This window comes from Heterodontus francisci, chromosome 1 (assembly GCF_036365525.1).
Source record: "Heterodontus francisci isolate sHetFra1 chromosome 1, sHetFra1.hap1, whole genome shotgun sequence".
Lineage (NCBI taxonomy): Eukaryota > Metazoa > Chordata > Chondrichthyes > Heterodontiformes > Heterodontidae > Heterodontus > Heterodontus francisci.
In genome coordinates this window covers 265,585,094-265,607,005 of record NC_090371.1, presented here as the reverse complement: position 1 = coordinate 265,607,005, position 21,912 = coordinate 265,585,094, and the positions used below count along the sequence as shown (strand labels likewise).

The following is a 21,912-nucleotide window of genomic DNA, read 5'->3' as shown; positions in this document are numbered from 1 at the left end:
TAGGGTGATTTTTAAAAAAACTCCTAAAGTGTGAAAGCTTTGATCTGGAGCTGTGAGAAGAGATAAGGATGGCACCTGGGAAGGAGCCAACTGTAGTAGGTGGAAATTTCAATGTAACAGAATTGATTGAGATGATAATGCACCTACTGGTAAGACGCACGGATTTCTACAGTTAATAGAAGACTGCTTTTGACTCAGTTTGTAAAAGAATGAACAGGGGGAGAAAGCATCCAAAATTTGATTAAGTAATGGGGATAATCAAATCTCCAACGCAAAGTGGGCGTTGATCATCATGTGATCACATTTGACTTAAGAATTGGAGAAGTTACTAAAACCCCCATTTTAATATGAACCAAAAACAGGGCTGCTTTAATGACTAGGGAGATAGAGATTATGAAGAAACAAAAGAGGGTGTATGATGCATGTCAGGTGAATTCTTCAAGTGAGAACCAAGCCATATGCATTAATTTGAGAGGGGAGGTGAAGATGAAAACACAACTGGCAAGGAGAGAATAAGAATAGAATGGAAGTCAACATAAAATGGAACCCAAAAATCATTTACCAGCATGTAAATAGTAAGAGGTGGAGTGGGGCCTATTAGGGACCAAGAAGGTAATATATGCTTAGAGGCTGGACTAATATTTACTTCGTATCAGTGACCAAAAATCAGTAGAAGCGGTGAATTTAGAGGCAATGGACAGGGTAAAAATTAAGATGGAGGTGGTACTGGAAAGCCTGGCTATGCTTAGGGTGGATAAGTCACCTGGTCCGGATGGGGTGGAGATAGCGCAAGGGCTTGCCATAGTCTTCCAGTCTTCCCTGGGTACGGGGGAGGTGGCAGAGGACTGGAGAGTGGCAAATATGACACCCTTATTCGAGAAAGGGTTTAAGGACAGTCTTGGCAACAACAGTCCAGTTAGTTCAACATCAATAGTGGGTAAGGTTTTAGGAACAATAATCAGGGAAAAAAATAAGGCACTTGGAGAGGTCTGAGTTAATTAAGAATAGCCAGCACAGATTTGTAAAAGTAACTGACCTGCAACATTAACTCTGCTTCTCCACAGATGCTGCCAGACCTGCTGAGTATTTCAAGCACTTTCGGTTTTTATTTGATTTCCAGCATCCGCAGTATTTTGCTTTTATTTTAGAGTCATGGTAAGTGGTTGTTTTTCGGACTGAGTATGGTAGACACTGGTGTTCCCCAATGGTCAGTACTGGGACCACTGCATTTTTTGCTGGATATAAATGACTTGGGTCTTGGAATACAAAGTAGAATCTCAAAATTTGCTGATGATACCAAACTTGGAGGAGTGGAAAACAGTGAGGATGATACTAATTGCCCAAAACAGGATATAGATAGGCTGGTAGAATGGGCAGACAAGTGGCAGATGGAACTCAATACAGGCAAGTGTGAGGTGACACATTTTGACAAGGGATAGTGTGAGGCAATGGCGCAGTTCTAAAGAGTGTTCAGGAACAGAGGGAACTGGGGGTGCATGTGCATTGATCATTGAAGGTAGCAGGACATATTAGAGTCATAGAATCATAGAGTTTTACAGCACAGAAACAGGCCCTTTGGCCCAACGCGCCTGTGCCAACCATCAAGCACCCATCCTAACTAATCCCATTTCCCCGCACTTGGCCTGTAGCCTTGTATGTTATGGCGTTTCAAGTGCTCATCTAAATACTTCTTGAATGTTGTGAGTGTTCTTGCCTCTACCACCCCTTCAGGCAGTGTGTTCCAGATTCCAACCACCCTCTGGGTGAAAAAATTCTTTCTCAAATCCCCTCTAAACCTCCTGCCCCTTACTTTAAATCTATGCCCCCTAGTTATTGACTTCTCCGCTAAGGGAAAAAGGTTCTTCCTATCTATCCTGCAAATGCCCCTCATAATTTTGTATACCTCAATCAGGTCCCCCCCTCAGCCTTCTCCGCTCCAAGGAAAACAACTGCAGCCTATCCAGTCTGTCTTCATAACTGAAATGCTCCAGCCCAGGCAACATCCTGGTGAATCTCCTCTGCACCCTCTCCAGTGCAATCACATCCTTCCTATAATGTGGTGACCAGAACTGTACACAGTACTCCAGCTGTGGTCTAACCAGCGTTTTGTACAGCTCCATCATAACCTCCCTGCTCTTATATTCTATGCCTCGGCTGATATAGGCAAGTATCCCATATGCCATCCTAACCACCTTATCTACCTGTGCTGCTGCCTTCAGTGATCTATGGACAAGCACGCCAAGGTCCCTCTGTACTCCCTAGGGTCCTACCATTCATTGTATATTCCATTGCCTTGTCAGACCTCCCAAAGTGCATCACCTCACACTTCTCAGGATTAAACTCCGTTTGCCACTCCTCTGCCCATCTATATTGTCCTGTAATCTAAGGCTTTCCTCCTCACTATTTACAACCCCACTAATTTTCGTGTCGTCTGCAAACTTACTGATCATACCTCCCATATTCACATCTAAATCATTAATGTACATTACAAACAGTAAGGGTCCCAGTACCGATCCCAGGCCTCCTTTCACAAAAACAACCCTCTACCATCACCCTCTCCCTCCTGCCACTAAGCCAATTTTGAATCCAATTTGCCAAATTACCCTGGATCCCATGGGCTATTACTTTTTGATCCAATCTCCCATGCGGGACCTTATCAAAAGCCTTACTGAAGTCCATGTAGACTACATCAACTGCTTTCCCCTCATGTCCACCTCTAATCACCTCATCGAAAAGTTCAATCAAATTTGTTAGATACAATCTCCCCCTGACAAAGCCATGCTGACTATCCCTGATTAATCCCTGCCTCTCCAAGTGGAGATTAATCCTGTCTCTCAATTGTTTCCAATAATTTCCCTGCCACTGATGTTAGACTCACCGGCCTGTAATTACCTGGTTTATCCCTGCTACCCTTCTTGAATAATAGTACCACATTCGCTGTCCTCCAACCCTCTGGTACCTCTCCTGTGGCCAGAGAGGATTTGAAAATTTGTGTCAGAGCCCCTGCTATCTTCTCCCTTGCCCCACATAGTCTGGGATGCATCTCATCTGGGCCTGGGGATTTATCCACCTTTAAGCCAGCTAATACAACTGATACTTCCTCCTTTTCAATGCTAATTTGATCAAGTATATCACAATCCTCTTCCCTGATCACTACACCTACATTGTCCTTCTCCATAGTGAACACAGATGAAAAATAATCATTCAAAACCTCACCTATGTCCTCCGCTCCACACACACATTGCCTCTTTGATCCCTAATGGGCTCCACTTTTTCCTTGGTTATCCTCTTGCCCCTAACATACATATAAAACGCCTTGGGATTTTCCTTTATCTTGTCTACCAGTGATTTTTCATGCCCCCTCTTCGCTCTCCTAATTACTTTTTTAAGTTCTCCCCTGCACTTTCTATACTCCCCTAGGGCCTCCGCTGTTTTCAGCACTCTGAATCTGCCAGACGCCTCCTTTTCCTTATCCAATTCTCTATATCCCTTGTCATCCAGGGTTCCCTTGACCTGTTGGTCCTACTCTTCTCCTTTACAGGAACAAGCTGCACCTGAACCCTCTCAATTTCCCTTCGAAATGACTCCCACTGGTCTGATGTAGACTTTCCTATAAGAAGCTGCTCCCAGTTCACTTTGGCCGGATCCTGTTTTATCATATTGAAATCTGCCTTCCCCCAATTCAGTACTCTTATTTCCGGTCCCTCTGTCCTTTTCCATAACAACCTTAAATCTTACAGTTATTGTCACTATCCCCAAAATGCTCCCCCACTGCCACTTCTACCACTTGTCCAGCCTCATTCCCTCGGATTAAGTCCAATACCGCTCCTCCTCTTGTAGGACTCTCTGGCTCTCTGACGTGCTGGCTCAAAAAGCTTTCCTGCATGCACTTGAAGAATTCCGCCCCCTTAAAGTTTTTTGCACTAATATTATCCCCTCTGATATAGGGGAAGTTGAAATCCCCTACTATTATTACCCTATTATTATTGCACCTCTCTGAGACTTGCCTACATATCTGCTCCTTTACCGCTGCCTGACTGTTTGGAGGCCTGTAGTACACTCCCAGCCAAGTAATAGCCCCCTTTCTGTTCTTCAGTTCTACCCATATGGCCTCATTCGAGGAACCTTCTAAGATATCATCCCTCCTTACTGCAGTAATTGTCTCTTTAATCAACAGTGCATTACCATCTCCTCTTTTACCCCCTCCCCTATCACATCTGAAGATTTAATATCCTGGGATATTAAGCTGCCAGTCCTGCCCTTCCCTCAACCATGTCTCAGTAATAGCAATAATATCATATTCCCATGTGTTAATCAACGCCTTCAATTCATCTGCCTTACTAGTAAGACTGCTTGCATTAAAATGGATCCAATCCAGCCTTGCATTTTTTGCCTGAGCCTTAACAGGTTTACATTTACTCTCCTCCGGACTGACTGAGCTTCACATTTATATTTGATTGTACATCATCCCCTACTGTGCTTCCACTCTGTATCCCATCCTCCTGCCAAATTAGTTTAAACCCCACCCCCACCCCCCCAACAGCACCAGCAAACCTCCCAGCAAGGATGCTGGTCCCGTTCTGGTTTAGGAGCAACCTGTCCATTTTATACAGATCCCACCTTCACCAGAAACGGGCCCAGTGATCCAAGAAACTAATGCCCTCCCTCCTGCACCATCTCCCCAACCATGCATTCGTCTGCTCTAACCTCCTATTCATATACTCACTAGCCCGTGGCACTGGAGATTGCAACCTTTGAGGTCCTACTTTTTAATCTGCCTAGTTCCCTAAATTCTTTTTGCAGGACCTTATCCCTCTTTCTACCTGTGTCATTGATACCAATGTGGACCACGACCTCCGGCTGTGCACCTTCACCCTCCAGAATACTTTGTAGACGCTCAGTGATATCCAAGACCCTTGCACCAGGGAGGTAACATACCATCCTGGAATCAAGTCTGTGACCACAGAAACGCCTATCTGTTCCTCTAACCATAGAATCCCCGACTACTATTGCCCTCTTGTCCCTTTTTCTCCATCCCAGCACAGCTGAGACAGCCATGACATTCCGGTCATGACTCTCTCTGCATTCTCCAGGGGAGCCCTCTCCCTCATCAATACTCAGAACTGAATACCGATTAGAAAGTGGGATGTCCTCTGGGGACTCCTGCACTACCTGCCCTGACTTCTTTGTCTGTTCAGCAGCCACCCAGTCACCCCCCCCAACTGTGCTTGCCTAGGCACCGGCTTGACTACCTCCTGAAACGTGCCATCCATGGAGTCCTCCACCTCGCAGATGCGCCACAGCGACTCCAGCCGCCGCTTGAGCTCCGAAACCCGAAGCTCAAGCTTGTGCAACCGGCGGCACTTTCTGCAGACATGTTCACCAAGGTCACATGGCAATTCCACGACTTCCCACATTGCACAGGAGGTACATTCCGCTTGGCCAAGCTGCCCCGCCATTACTTACTTTTACAATGAAAAAAACTTGTTAGTGTAATAACATACCAGCTATTTACAATCAACTTTTATCCCTGTACCTTTGAGGCTGAGAAAGAAAAAGAGCAAAGAGCACCTACCACCGCCCCCAGCCAACGAAAATACCCACATTTAACTTACAGCCTCACTCCATACAAACAGCATTAGTGTAGCCAGTAAATACTAAAAAATCTACAGGTAGCTATCCTAGGGCTTTAATTTAAAAGGAACCTTTTTTTAAAACTCCAATCAATCACAGTTATCCCCAGGCAATAACAGCTGCCGCCCACTGACCAATCAGTGCCCAGAATTTCAGTGATTATTGAGAGAGTGATTAACAAAGCATGTCAGATCTTGGGCTTCATAAGTTGAGGCAGAAAGTACAAAGGGAAGTTGTACTGAACCTATGTGAAGCTCTGGTTAGGCTCAAACTAGAGTATTATGTTCAAATCTGGTCACCACCAAATGTGAGGGTCCTTGAGAAGGTGCAGAGGAGCTTTACTAGAATGGTTCCAGGGATGGGGGAATTTTAGTTACAAGGTGTGGTTGGAAAAGCTGGGGTTGTTCTCCATGGTGCAAAGGAGATTGAAGTGAGATTTGATAGAGGTGTACAAGATTATGACCGGCTTAGATAAGTTAGACGAGGACAAACTGTCCTTTTAACTGATAATACAGAGACTAGCAGGCACAGATTGAAGGTTTTGGGCAAGAGATGCAGAGGGGATTGAGGAAGAACATTTTTACGCCACGAGTGGTGATGACCTGGAACTCGCTGCCCATGAGGGTGGTGGAAACGTAGGTGACCAATGACTTCAAAAGCAAATTGGATGGCCAATTGAAGGAAATAAACTTGCAAGGCTACAAAGATCGAGCCCAGATGTGGGGCTGACTGGATTGTTCCGCGGAGAGCCAGCATGGAGTCAATGGGCTGAATGGCCTCCTGTGCCGTAAATAACACTATGACTCTGACCAACATTAAGCACTTGAGAAGTCTTGGCAGAGTGGGGGGAAGGTTTGAACATGGCTAGAACAGTGGAAGAATTGTGAAGTTCCTTCAAGGTGATTCTGAATGCAGTGGAACAATGTGTCCGTGCAATGCAAAGGGAGCAAGCTTAAAGGCACTCCTGCCTTCTAAAATGGGACTAAAAAGCAGCAAATAAAGTATAAAATCATAAAGGAAAATAACACAGAATCAAGAAAAATTCAATACCAAAAGACATGCCTGTAGTGTAAAGAGGGCTCCGTAACGGCAAAGAGAAGTTTTGCATTAAATATGGCTGGAGAAGTGAAGGAAAATAGGGTTTTCAGTTGTATTCAGAGAGGAAGGAGTCTGGTCAGAGTCAAGATTGGATGAGATCATGACAGCTGATGCTATACAGACTGCAAAAGTGCGAAATAAGTATCTCTGCCGGTTCTTGAGGAGGAGACAATAACTTTGGTCGGTAAAGGCACGCTGTGGTGATCACATTATCATCAGCTTGGTTGCCGAACAGCTGTGCAAATTGAGGCGAATAAAGCTTGGGCTGGCTAAGATGCATCCGAGGAGGTGAAAGGTTATTGGAAGAAGGGGGAGAATGTGGAGTTGAGGTTACAATTAGATCAGCCTTATTGAATGACGGAGCAGGCTCAAGGGGCCGAGTGGCCGCCTCCTAATTCGTATGCTTAAGGAAATTGTAGGAACCCGGGCACATGTCTTACAGAAATCACAATTCTGTGGAGGTGTCAAGTGATTAGATTTTTTTTTAAAGGTAGCAAAAGTGACCAGGGAATTGCAGACCAGTGAGTTTGATGTTTCTTGTGGGTAAAGTAATGAAAACTTTTATTAAAGATAAGACCATGGAATATCTGGATAGAAATAAAATCATAAAAGATAGCCAATATGGGTTCATGAAGGGGAGGCCTTGTCACTCTTAACTGACTGGTTTTCTTTGAGGGTTTGGTAATGGAGTTGATAGCGGTAAAGAAGTGGATATGATGTACTTGGATTTATATTCTTCTAGGAAGACTGTACTGAAAATAAAGCAAGAATCAGTGGAAATATTTTCAAATGGGTACAAAATTGGTTGGTTGATAGGTCCCGTAGTGTAGTGGTATAGGAATTGTCATCTGCCTGGCAGAATAGTATCATGGAGTTTTGGAATCTCGCTTGTCTAATATCTTTACAAATGATCTGGAGCTAGGAGCCGCAAGCACAGTGGCTAAATTTACAGATGATACAAAGCTAATGAAGATAAATTCCAGAGGTGAACAGGATAAGCTGCAAGAGGATTTTAATGTACTTTAAGATTGGGTAGACAGGTGCCAGATGAAATTCAATGTAGAGAAATGAAGTGTGCTTCACATGGGAACAAAATAGTCCAGGAAGGGACAATTGTATGGAAAGAAATTAATGTCATGGAAAATGAGAGCGATCTGGAGGTCCTGATTGACAATGAGTTGAAGCAATTGCAACATTGCTCCGCAGCAGCGAGTAAAGCAAATCTGATGCTGGGATGTATTAAAAGGTTAATATTGGTCCAAAGTAGTGAGGTAATCCTGCCACTTTACAAATCAGTAGTATGACACTTCGAATACAGTTTTGGTTGTCACAGTACAAACAAGAAATTGGAGCTATAGAAAGGATGCAGAAGAGAGCAACCAGGGTGGTTGAAGGATGGAGGGATTGGATTATGAGGAGCAATGATGTAAATTGACATATTCTCACTGGCTATAGAAAAACTTGAGAGTTTATATGATTGCTCTTTTTCTAATTCTAAAAGGATTGGATAATGTAGACCATGACAAGCTATTTCACCTTGTCCAGAACAGTAAAACCAGAAGACGTGGTGTACAGTCGAAGAGGGGTAAATTGCAAACTAACCTGCAGCAATAATATTTCAGTGAGCAGTCAATCTGTGGAATAGACTTGGGGAGAAAGAAGTAGTTATTGATTCATTAAAATGCAAATGAAATAGAATTCTTTCAGAAAATATTTTACAATTTGATACATGACATGGCAAGTGTAGCAAGCTTGGAAGAAACAGGTGACTTCTGATCTATGGTCCCTAAATCTTTCCACCACTCTGATTTTGCTGGCATGTCTGAGTCTGTTATAGATTAATTGATGGAGATTGATTGTTATGATTAGTCAATAACTCCATTTTCATTGTATCATGTGACAAGAAGGTTCTGTGTTATACATTTTTTATGATTTCAAAAGGTATGTGGAGATGGTGGTGCAGTGGTAATGTCACTAGACTGGTAATTCAGAGCCCCAGGCTAAGGCTCTGGGGACATGAGTTTGAATCCCATCATGGCAGATAGTGGAATTTGAATCCAATTAATAAATCTGGAATTAAAAGCTAGTCTAGTGGGGACTGTGAAACCATTGTCGCTTATTGTAAAAACCCATCTGGGTTTTAGGATGTCCTTTAGGTTAACTCTTAAATTGCCTAGCAAGTCACTCAGTTGTATCAAGCCACAACAAAGTCTAAGAAAAGAAATGAAACCAGAAACAATAACGGCAGACCCAGCCCTGTCGACCCTCCAAAGTCTTCCTTACCAACATCTGGGGGCTTGTGCCAAAATTGGGAGAGCTATCCCACAGACTAGTCAAACAACAGCCTGACTTAGTCATACTCTCGGAATCATACCTTACAATGTCCCTGACGCCGCCATCACCATCCCTGGGTCTGTCCTGTTGGTAGGTGGCGGCATAGTGGTATACAGTCGGGAAGGAGTTGACCTGGGAGTCCTCAACATTGACTCCAGACCCCATGAAGTTTCATAGCATCAGATCAAACATGGGCAAGGAAACCTCCTGCTGATTACCATATTCAACCACAATCTGTAGGATCATGGCCCGACATATCCCCCACTCTACCATTACCATCAATCCATAAGATAAACCCTTATTCAATGAAGAGTGCAGAAGGGCATGCCAGGAGCAGCACCAGGCATTCCTAAAATTGAGGAGTCAGCCTGGTGAAGCTACAGCACAGGATGACTTGCACGCCAAGTAGTGGAAGCAGCATGCAATAGACAGGGGTAAGTGATCCCAGAACCAACAGATCAGATCTAAGCTCTGCAGCCACATCCAGTCGTGAATGGTGGTGGACAATTGAACAACTGATAGGAGGAGGAGGCGCCACAAATATCCCCAGCCCATCAGTGCAAAAGACAAGGCTGAAGCATTTGCATCCATCTTCAGCCAGAAGTGCCAAGTGGATGATCCATCTTGGCTTTCTCCTGAGGTCCCCAGCATCACAGATGCCAGTCTTCAGCCAATCCGATTCACTCCACGTGATGTCAAGAAACTACTGAAGGCACTGGATACTGCCAAGGCTATGGACCTTGACAACATTCTGGAAATAGTACTGTAGTCTTGTGCCCCAGAACTGCATCCCTAGCCAAGCTGTTCCAGTACAGCTACAACACTGGCATCTATCTGACGATGTGGAAAATTGCCCAGGTATGTTCTGTGCAAAAAAAGCAAGGCAAATCCAACCTGGCCAATTATTGCCCTATCAATCTACTCTTGATCATCAGCAAAGTGATGGAAGGGCTCATCGACAATGCTATCAAGTGGCACCTGCTCAGCAATAACCTGCTCACTGATGCTCAGTTTGGATTCCGCCAGGGCCACTCAGCTCCTGACCTCATCACCGCCTTGGTCCAAACATGGACAAAAGAGCTGAACTCCAGAAGTGAGGTGAGAGTGACTGACCTTGACATCAAGGCAGCATTTGACCGAGTATGGCATTGAGGAACCCTAGCAAAATTTAAGGCAATGGGAATCAGGATGAAAGCCCTCCGTTAGTTGACGCCATACCTAGCACAAAGGAAGATGATTGTGGTTGTTGGACATCACTGCAGGAGTTCCTCAGGGTAGTGTCCTAGGCCCAACCATCATCAGGTGCTTCATCAATGACTTTCCCTCCATCATAGGGTCAGAAGTGGGCATGATCGCTTATTGTACAATGTTTGGCACCATTGGAGACTCCTCAGGTACTGAAGAAGCCCATGTGCATATGCAGCAAGACCTGGACAACACCCAGGCTTGTGCTGATAAGTGGCAAGTAACATTCGTGCCACACAAATACCATCTCTGCTTGATATTCAATGACATTACCATCGCTGAATCCCCCACTGTCAACATCCTGGGGGTTACCATTGACCAGAAACTGAACTGCAGCAGCCCCATAAATGCTGTGGCTACAAAGAGCAGGTCAGAGGCTGGGAATTCTGTGGCGATTAACTCACCACCTGACTCTCCAATGCCTGTTCACCATATACAAGGCTCAAGTCAGGTGTGTGATGGAATACTCACCACTTGCCTGGATGTGTGCAGCTCCAACAACATTCAAGAAGCTCGATGCCATCCAGGACAAAGCAGCCCACTTGATTGGCACCCCACACCACCTTAAACATTCACTCCCTCCATCACCGACCCACAGCGGCAGCAATATGTACCATCTACAAGATGCACTGTAGCAATTCAAGGCTCCTTTGACAGCACCTTCCAAACCTGCGACCTCTACCACCTAGAACGTCAAGGGCAGCAGATGCATTGGAACACGATCCCCTCCAAGCCACACACCATCCTGATGTGGAACTATATCGCTGTTCCTTCACTGTTGCTGGGTCAAAATCCTGGAAGCCCCTTCCTAACAGCACTGTGGGTGTGCCTATACCCCAAGGACTGCAGCGGTTGAAGAAGGCAGCTCACTACCAGCACAGTGGCGCAGTGGTTAGCACCGCAGCCTCACAGCCCCAGCGACCCGGGTTCAATTCTGGGTACTGCCTGTGTGGAGTTTGCAAGTTCTCCCTGTGTCTGCGTGGGTTTCCTCCGGGTGCTCCGGTTTCCTCCCACAAGCCAAAAGACTTGCAGGTTGGTAGGTAAATTGGCCATTATAAATTGCCCCTAGTATAGGTAGGTGGTAGGGAAATATAAGGACAGGTGGGGATGTGGTAGAAATATGGGATTAGTGTAGGATTAGTATAAATGGGTGGTTGATGGTCGGCACAGACTCGCTGGGCCGAAGGGCCTGTTTCAGTGCTGTATCTCTAAACTAAACTAAACTGAACCACCACCTCAAGGGCAAATGGGGATGGGCAATAAATGCTGGCCTAGCCAGCGACGCCCATAGCCCACGAACAAATGAAAATAAAATGAATCTTGGTCTTTTTCTCATTTAAAGTTTATGTTCCTGCGTATATCAACCTTCCTTATGAACTTTGGATAATTTGTGCTGAATTTTAGCCCATTTGAGTGGACTTAAAATGGCCCAAATGCTCAACAAAGGGCCTTTATGACTTATAGAAGACAATGCATACACTCTTTAAAGATTGACTCAATTTGAATGTGGATTCCAGAGATGAAACTAAAATCCCACCATGCTAATTTATTGCGCAATCAGGTCCTTAGTTGTGCCTCTTTAAAAGAATTTGGTCATGCACAATATCATTGTAGGAGAACCATAAGAGAATCTAGGACAAAACATGTTAATGCATTTTAATGCGGAGAAGTGTGAGGTGATTCACTTTGGAAGGAGTAACAGGAATGCAGAGTACTGGGCTAATGGGAAGATTCTTGGTAGTGTAGATGAGCAGAGAGATCTTGGTGTCCAGGTACCCCACCTTTGACCACCGGTCCATCAGGCAGTGGTCTGCACGGAATGTCCTCAAGGCCCTATGGGAAAAGGAAACGGTGGATCCTGTCGGATGGTTCCCCGAGCAGACCGTCAAAGTCATTTGGCGGAATGCCTCATCACCAGAACTTTCAAACAAGCACCAAGACGTAGCTTGGCTGGTGGTGAGAAGGGCCCTCCCCGTCAGATCCTTCATGCACACCCGAAGTCTCGCCCCCTCCGCACAGTGCCCCCGCGTTGGCTGTGGTGGGGAAGAGACGGTCGCCCACCTCCTCCTGGAATGTGCCTTTGCAAAGCAGGTGTGGAAAGAGATGCAGTGGTTTTTGTCAAGGTTCATCCCAAGCAGCTCTGTAACACAGGAGTCTGTGCTCTACGGGCTGTTCCCAGGGACGCACACCAAGACAAACATCAACTGCTGCTGGAGGACTATCAATTCGGTGAAAGGCGCCCTTTGGTCTGCCCGAAACTTGCTGGTCTTCCAGCGCAAAGAGTTGTCCACCACCGAATGTTGCAGACTGGCACATTCCAAGGTCCAGGACTACGTGCTGAGGGACGCACTAAAGCTTGGGGCAGCCGCAGCAAAGGCTCAATGGGGATATACCACAGTATAAGGTTCCCCCACCAAGCTGGACTGAGGGGCTGGATCCATGGGAAACCCCTCGAACTGTATCGTTAATATTCTCAATTGCTGTAAATGTAAAACTGTAATTGACATGACAATTGTGAAACGGAAGGGTTGGGAAGAAACTCATGACAGTATTGAAGGAAACTGATCTCCCTTGCAATGTTTGTATTTTTTGGTGCTGTTTGGAAACTGGTTGGCAATGTAATTTTTACAGATGTTTATGAATAAAGTATATTTTGGGAAAAAAAAAATCTTGGTGTCCAGGTACATAAATGCCTGAAAGTTGCTACCCAGGTTAATAGGGCTGTTAAGAAGGCATATGGTGTGTTAGCTTTTATTAGTAGGGGGGATCGAGTTTCGGAGCCACGAGGTCATGATGCAGCTGTACAAAACTCTGGTGAGGCCGCACCTTGAGTATTGCGTGCAGTTCTGGTCACCGCATTATAGGAAGGATGTGGAAGCTTTGGAAAGGGTGCAGAGGAGATTTACTAGGATGTTGCCTGGTATGGAGGGAAGGTCTTACGAGGAAAGGCTGAGGGACTTGGGGTTGTTGTCGTTAGAGAGAAGGAGGAGGAGAGGTGACTTAATAGAGACATATAAGATAATCAGAGGGTTAGATAGGGTGGATAGTGAGAGTCTTTTTCCTCGGATGTTGATGGCAAACACGAGGGGACATAGCTTTAAGTTGAGGGGTGATAGATATAGGACAGATGTCAGAGGTAGATTCTTTACGCAGAGAGTAGTAGGGGCGTGGAACGCCCTGCCTGCAACAGTAGTAGACTCGCCAACTTTAAGGGCATTTAAGTGGTCATTGGATAGACATATGGATGAAAATGGAATAGTGTAGGTCAGATGGTCGGCGCAACATCGAGGGCCGAAGGGCCTGTACTGCGCTGTAATGTTCTAATTCTAATTCTTGTCTGGAGTTAAGTCTAGCTCTACATGCTTCAAAAAAAATCCACAATAAAGTGACGATTGGAGAATGTGAAAATGATATGTATTAGTAAGCAAAAATGAAGTTAGATTGCATAGCACAGGATGAAATTGTCACCAGAGGTTATGTATTATTATATTGCATCAACTGGTACTAAACCTTATTTTTTTAAAAATGTATTTTCTATTCTTCCTTTGTACATTCTTACGCTGTCATTCTTTGGTGGACAGACAGCCTGCCTGTAAACAATAATTGAAGGATTCATATCTGGGCTACACGTGGTGTAGTTTTTTTTCCTCTGTTTATTTAGGACAGCACCTCACATTTGGAGCTCATCATGTGGAGGACTGTGGTGTACAGGCCTACAGCCAGGCACCTAGAAATTGGTTAAAATAATTCTTCTGATTCTCTGTTATTTTATTGGGTTTCGACTCTATTGTGGGATTCAGTTTTAATAGTGTTTACAATAAGGAGCTTGGGACTGTGAATTAGGAGCCTGTAGGTTTGAGTTGTTCTCTGCTCAGTTCCCACTTTTCCCAGCTAAGGGGAAAACAGAGGAAAATAGGGCTGCATAATGCTACCTGGATGAGAATTTGTAGCTCTTAAAATGGAATTTGGTCGATTCAGTCTGCCCATCCTCTTGACACAAATAGAAAATCCAAACAATCTAAAGAACAAGGTTAGTTAAAGTAAAAAGTAATTCTTCCATAACTCATGTAAAATTTTTCTTATTGCAAAATATAAGTGCTCCCATTTATGAAGATGTACCAGTGAACTCTTGTGGCGAATGCCTGCTAACTTCCTCATTTCATTTCCTTTGGTGGGGCTTATTTTGTTGTGTCTTTTTAAACAGTCACATAAAATGTTTGGGGAAAAAAATCTGCAATAAAATTAAGATTTAATTTAAAGATGAAGCACCACCAGAATATTTCAGCAAGCTCAAGAGAAAAGTACTTTACAGGTAGAAGAATTCAGCCTCTGCACTATTTTGAAAGCTCCCAATCATATCATAACCTTTGACCCTGCTGCTATTTCTCTTCCTCTAGTCACACATCTCAAAGTCCCTCAGACACAACCTAACAGGAGTTTCTTGGCCTCATGCACCTGATTTGGAAACTTCATTCTGATGTAGGAATGCTTTAGTCATGTCTTCTAACTCCTCTGCAGAAATCATACCAAATGCTAATCTGGACAATAATTTTTTAAACTCTTCTCTTTCTTTCTCCTCTCTCTGCACCACCCCCCCCCCCCCCCCCCCCACAAAAAAAGAAGGCTGTTGCTGTAATAGTTCATTGAATGAAACATCTGTCTTCAGCCAATTGTTACTGTCCTGTTTTAAAAAAAAGAGAGAACGTATTTTTCCTCCATTTTTACACAATAAGGTGTAGGAGTGCCTAAGCAGGATGTGAAAAAGTCACAGATGGAAATAGGCTATATAATAAATGGTCATGAAGCCCAGGGGGTATGCACCCCAGATTACTGAAGGAGATGGATGAGGTACTAATGGTGATTTTCCAAAAGTCTTCAGAAACTAGAACTATACAAAGAATTATGGGGTGCCAGATGTTGCACTTCTGTTCAGCAAAAGCGATAAGTTAGTATATAATAGATCAGTTGTGGATAAATTCCTCAAGCCAATAACATGGGATGAAACTAATGATCACTTAGAAAGGCATGGACTAATTGGGGACAGTCAGTATGGGTTTGTAAAGGGAAACTTAAAACAAGTTTTTTGAGGTGGGATGCTCTGTCACTTATAAAGACTGGAGAAAAATTCAGTAGCTAAAAGTGTTAAAGACGCTCTAAAGCTTGGGAGTTGGGAGTCGCCTATGAGAGCGATCTAAAATTCTAAAGCAAACAAATCTGGACTTGGGGAGGATAGAAATAAGGCAATGCTCATTTGATGCTGAATGAGGTGATGCTGAACTTGTGCATGTTGATTGGGTCACAATTGGAATACTGCATACAATTATGGACATCCTATGGTAGGAGCATTATTGGCACCTTGGAAAAGCTATAGTGAAGTTTCAGTGGCGGCGCAGTGGTTAGCACCGCAGCCTCACAGCTCCAGCGACCCTGGTTCAATTCTGGGTACTGCCTGTGTGGAGTTTGCAAGTTCTCCCTGTGTCTGCGTGGGTTTCCTCCGGGTGCTCCGGTTTCCTCCCACAGCCAAAAGACTTGCAGGTTGTTAGGTAAATTGGCCATTATAAATTGCCCCTAGTATAGGTAGGTGGTAGGGGAATATAGGGACAGGTGAGGATGTGGTAGGAATATGGGATTAGTGTAGGATTAGTATAAATGGGTGGTTAATGGTCGGCACAGACTCGGTGGGCCGAAGGGCCTGTTTCAGTGCTGTATCTCTAAATAAATAAATCAATGCTGAAAATGAAGTTAGAGTTGTCAAGAGACTTGAAGTTTGGGGCTTTTCATTGGAACGGAGAAGATATTGAGAGAGTACATGACTGTTTCTATTGGTTGACAAATCAGCAACAAGGGCAAAAAATTACTAGAATGATTATGAATGGAGAAAATTAGCATTCTCAAGTTTACTAGAACATCGATTGCTGAATACAAGTGACTTTTGATGCAGTGGTTATAGTTTCATTTATAAGGGAAAAAATTAAAATAATATGGGGAAAAAGGCAAGGGAGTGAGATTAGGAAACTGCTCCATTTGAAGAACTAGTACCGTGATGGACGCAGTGGGCTGAATGCCTTGTACTTTAATTTCTATGATTCTATAACTGCTACTGTACATAGAATATTTTCTCATGATTGCTTTAAGCATGTTACTCTTTGTGGTGCATTTGAGACCACTGCCTTTGACAAGTGTAGCTATTACAGATGTTATCGTGCCAAAATATTTAATGATGTGACAGCATGAGCAGAATTTTTTAGAATTGCTATATATGATCTTTTTTAAAAAAATCAGTTTTCTCTTTTTATGGTCTTAAAATCTGATAGTTTTGGTTAACTTTAATTTTACTGTTTTCAGAAAGGATGATTTCAAAGGTAATTTGGAATATTCGGAATGTGTTGTGGCAAAATCTAAATGTTTTGTTTTTGAATCTGTCAAATCAAATGTCATTCTACTTACTGAATGGCATCAATGATAGAATGACATTTTTGCAAATCTATTCTGTACTGTTCTATTTTGAAACATAATTCTATAGAAAGATTACCCAGTCACAGACCATGAGCTACCTATCAATTTTACCAAAATACTTTGTAGACTTCTAAGTCTGTTAGACAATTACTTGTTCCAGCTGTGTTTTCCCCACCCCAAAAAGACTCAAGAAAAATCATATTCTGTTCCTCTGGGACATTCATAACATAAATAGGAGTAGGCCATTTGGCCCATTGAACCTGCTCTGCCATTCAATAAGAGCATGGCTGATTTTCTACACCAACTCTACTTTCCCGTGCTTTCCCCAAATCGTTTAATTCCATTAATACCCAAAAATATGTCAATCTCTGTCTTGAATATACTCATTGACTGAGGATTCACAGCTCTCTAGGGTAGAAATTTCCGAAGAATTACAATCCTTTGTGTGAAGAAGTATCTCCTCGCCTGTCCTAAATGGCTGACTCCTTATTCTAAGACTGTGAACCCTAGTTTTAGACAGGGAAACATATACCCTGTTGGTGCCCTTAAGAATGTTGTGTTTCAATTGGATCATCTCTCATTCTCCAAAATTCTAGGAAATGTAGGCCCAGACTACTCCATCTCTCTTCGTAGGACAGTCCTTTCATCCCAGAAATCAGTCTAGTGATCCTTCATTGCATTCCTAGGAAAGCAAGTATATCCTTCCTTAAGCAAGGAGACAAGAACTGTGGAGTACTCCAGTTGTGTTCTCACCAAGGCCCTAGATAAGATCCAGGACAAACCATTGGACAATGTGGATCACTTCCCATAGCCTTGGGAGCCTCCTCTCAGCAAGGGCAGACATTGACAATGAAACTTAACATTGCCTCTAGTGCGCCAGTGCAGCCTTCTGGCGTCTGAGGAAAAGAGTGATGACAAAGACCTCAAACCTGGCACCAAACTCATGGTCTACAGGGCCGCAGTGTTAGCTGCCCTCCTGTATGCATCAGAAACATGGATACTGTACAGAGACATCTCAAAGCCCTGGAGAGATATCACCAGCAGTGCTTCCAAAAGATCCTGCAAATGGCAGGACAGGTGCTCCAATATCCTCTCTCAGGCCAACACCCCCAGTATCAAGACACTGGTCATGGCTCGTCAGTTACGTTGGGCGGGCCACATCATCCGCATGCCTGATGCAAGACTCCCAAAACCAGCTTTCTACTCCAAGCTCTGTCACGGCAAGAGGCTACCAGGAGGGCAGAGGAAACGCAACAATGAGGTCCTTAAAGCCCTGCTGAAAAAATGTGACATCTCCACTGATTCTTGGGAATCTCTTGCCCGAGACAACCCAAAATGGAGAAGAAGCATCCATGAAGGTGCCAGCCAGTTCAAACAACGTCGACATGCCCAGGCAGCGACCAAGTGCAAATGGCGGAAGGAGCTTTCGGAATTTAGAGCAGCCCATTCACTTGCCTCACCAAGCACCACCTGCCCCACCTGTAGCAGGGTGTGCGGATCCAGAATTGGACTATTCAATCACCTAAGGACCCACAACCCTGGAGTGGAAGAAAGTCATCCTCATTCCCAAGGGACTGCCTAAGAAGAAGAGATAATTGCAGGAAGACTTCTTTACTCTTGTGCTCCAATCCCTTTGTAATAAAGGCTAACATGCGATTTGCCTTCCTAATTGCATGCTGTACCTGCATTTCTGCACAGGGACACCCAGGTATCCTGAATACCAACATTTCTCAGTCTCTCACTGTTTAGCAAATATTTTGCTTTTCTGTGTTTCCTACCAAAGTGGATAACTTCACATTTCTTCACATTATATTCCGTGTGCCATGTTCTTGCCTGCTCATTCAGCCTGTCTATATCCCTTTGCAGCCTCTTTGCGTCATCCTCACTGCTTTCCCACCTAACTTTTTATCAGCAAAATTGGGTACATTGCACTTGGTCCCCTCATCTGAGTCATTGATACCGATTGTAAATGGCTGAGGCCTTGCAGCACCCAGCTAGTTACAGCCTGCCAACTCAAATTACCTGTTTATTCCTACTATCTGTTTTTTGTCTGTTAAGCAATTCTCAGTCCATGCCAATATATTATCCTGATCCCTAATTGCTACATGCCTGACCAATTTTTGAACAAGCTATATAATCTAATTTGTCATTAATTAACTGAAGCCCTTTCAAGGTGCTAAATCTTTCTTGAAGGAACATAGATTTCTTCCGTTTCTCCTTCATATGACAACTTCCTGTCAAAAGGAAATCATCGTATATTAAAAGCAAGAAACTGCGAATGCTGGAAATCCAATTAAATTTTATTGCTTGCTTTCATGTTGAGCTACATGCATGTTCAATTAAAAGAATTAACAGTCTGGCTGATGCACAAGTCTGTGGCACCACGGATGGTTCAGCTGCACAGGAGGAGAGGAAAAAGAGTGGGAGAGCTATAGTGATTCTATTGTAAGGGGTACAGATAGGCATTTCTGTGGCCGCAAATGTGACTCCAGGATGGTATGTTGCCTCCCTGGTGCTAGGGTCAAGGATGTCACGGAACGACTGCAGGACATTCTGAAGGTGGAGGATGAACAGTCAGAGGCTGTGGTACACATTGGTACCAACGACATAGATAGAAAGAGTGATGAGGTCCTGCAATAAGAATTTAGGGAGCTAGGTAGCAGATTAAAAAGCAGGACCTGAAAGGTTGTAATCTCTCGATTACTCCCGGTGCCATGTGCTAGTGAGTATAGGAATAGGAGAATAGAGTAGATGGATGTGTGGCTGAGGAGATGGTGCAGGAAGGAGAGGACTTCAGTTTCGTGGATCACTGGGTCTGTTTCTGGCGTAGATGGGACCTGTACAAGTTGGATGGGTTGCATCTGGACTGGAACGGGACCAACATCCTTGTTGGGAGGCTTGCTAATGATGTTTGGAGGGGATTAAACTAATTTGGCAGGGAGAATGGGATAAAGTGTGGAGGTACAGTAGGGGGTGATGCATAGTCAAATATAAAAGAGAAACTGAGTCAGTCTGGAAGGCACAGCAAATTGGATCCAAAATTGGCTCAGTGGCAGGAGGCAGAGGGTGATGGTTGAGGGTTGTTTTTGCGAGTGGAAGCCTGTGACCAGTGGTGTACCGCAGGGATCGGTGCTGGGACCCTTGCTGTTTGCAGTGTCCATTAATGATTTAGACATGAATATAGGAGGTATGATCAGTAAGTTTGCAAATGAGATGAAAATTGGTGGTGTCATAAATAGTGAGGAGGAAAGCCTTAGACTACAGGACAATATAGATGGGCTGGTAAGATGGGCGGAGCGGTAACAAATGGAATTTAATCCTGCTAAGTGTGAGGTGATGCATTTTGGGAGGATTAACAAGGCAAGGCAATATACAATGGATGGTAGGACCCTAGGAATTAGAGATGGACCTTGGTGTACTTGTCCATAGATCACTGAAGGCAGTAGCACAGGTAGTTAAGGTGGTTCGGAAGGCATATGGGATACTTGTCTTTATTAGCCGAGGCATATAATGTAAGAGCAGGGAGGTTGTGATGGAGCTGTATAAAACGCTAGTTAGGCTGCAGCTGGAGTACTGTGTACAGTTCTGGGCGCCACACTTTAGGAAGGATGTGATTGCAGTGGAGAGGGTGCAGAGCAAATTTACCGGGATGTTGCCTGGGCTGGAGCATTTCAGTTATGAAGGGAGACTGGATATGCTAGGGTTGTTTTCCTTGGAGCAGAGAAGGCTGAGGGGGCACATGATTGAGATGTACAAAATTATGAGGGGCATTGATAGGATAGATAGGAAGAAACTTTTTCCCTTTGCGGAGGTGTCAATAACCGGGGGCGTAGATTTAAGGTGAGGGGATTTGAGGAAAAAAAATTTCACCCAGAGGGTGATTGGTATCTGGAACGCACTGCCTGAAGGGTTGGTAGAGGCAGGAACCCTCAATACATTTAAGAAGTATTTAGATGAGCACTTGAAATGCCATAGCATACAAGGCTACAGGCCAAGTGCTGGAAAATGAGATTAGAATAGATAGGTGCTTGATGGCCAACATGGACACGATGGGCTGAAGGGCCTAAGTCTGTGCTGTATAACTCTATGACTATGACCCTATTAGGGCAGAGCCAAAATGTTGGTGTAGGTCAGGCAAGCCTTAATGTATGAATGTTTATTAGAACTGTTCTTATGTGAGGGAATGCCTCTCAGTTCCATGAAAAGATTTGAAATACAGGTTTCAAATACAACATCTATTTGAATTTGAGGTACATTTTTAATATTTTATTAATTTTCAACTTGTGTATATTCAGGAATTCCATGATCAGAAAGGCAAAGGGACTTTGTAGAGGGTGAAGAGCAAACCTGTACACAAGCTTGTGGCCAGATCTTATTCAGTGACCAGTTTTAATTTTAGTGCAGGAGATGTAACTGTTTTTTTTTAAACATATCAGAGGAGGTATATATTTATTGTAAAAATCAGCTGTTAAACTTTGTTAACTTATCTATTAATCTATTCAGTTTGGTACTTGGGTAGTAATACAGCCACCTAGGTACTGCATATGTAAAGGCAGACTCTGGCTCTAAGGAAACAGCTCTCACGTAAAGGTGCAGATGTTTGTTGCTGAATCTAAGGGAAATATTTGAGGTAGAAGTACAAAAGGTGATGTCTGCTCAGTTTTCCTTGTCACTGTCTCTGAGCAATAGGATGAGATTTGGTCCCCAGCTGATTACTAGCAGTCTTTGGTGTTTGCTTGTCTTTTTTTTATCTTCATTATGTTAACTTTCAGGGAGCCAACTAGCATTTTATAAAATATCTTATACAATTTTATCCACTCATTTAAAAGCTTAAAATTGATCAGAAAGTTACTTGTGTACAGTCATTCAGTTCAGAATTTCACTTGATGTAGGGGAAGTTTGGGAACCCTGATTTTTCTTTTGTTCAATTATAAAATTGCTGCAATTTTTTTCCCAAGGAAACCCTTTAATCTGATTGATTAAATATATTATTTCTATAATAGGCTAATGCCTCTGTAGCAAAGGTTTTTTAGCTTAATCCTCTGCTGTTCTACAATGGTACGTTAGTAATTGTATATAAACCTAGGAGGCCATTTCTAATTCATTTGAACCTGAATTCTCTCCTAGCCTTATCAGTGATACGAG

At 43.7% G+C, this 21,912-nt stretch overlaps 1 protein-coding gene across 2 annotated transcripts in view; it reads left to right on the top strand.

Annotated features, from left to right (window-relative positions):
- Nucleotides 1-21,912, top strand: part of tbc1d14 (TBC1 domain family, member 14) — a 120,872-nt gene that overhangs the window by 42,282 nt on the left and 56,678 nt on the right. The gene's annotated exons all lie outside the window — the stretch shown is intronic.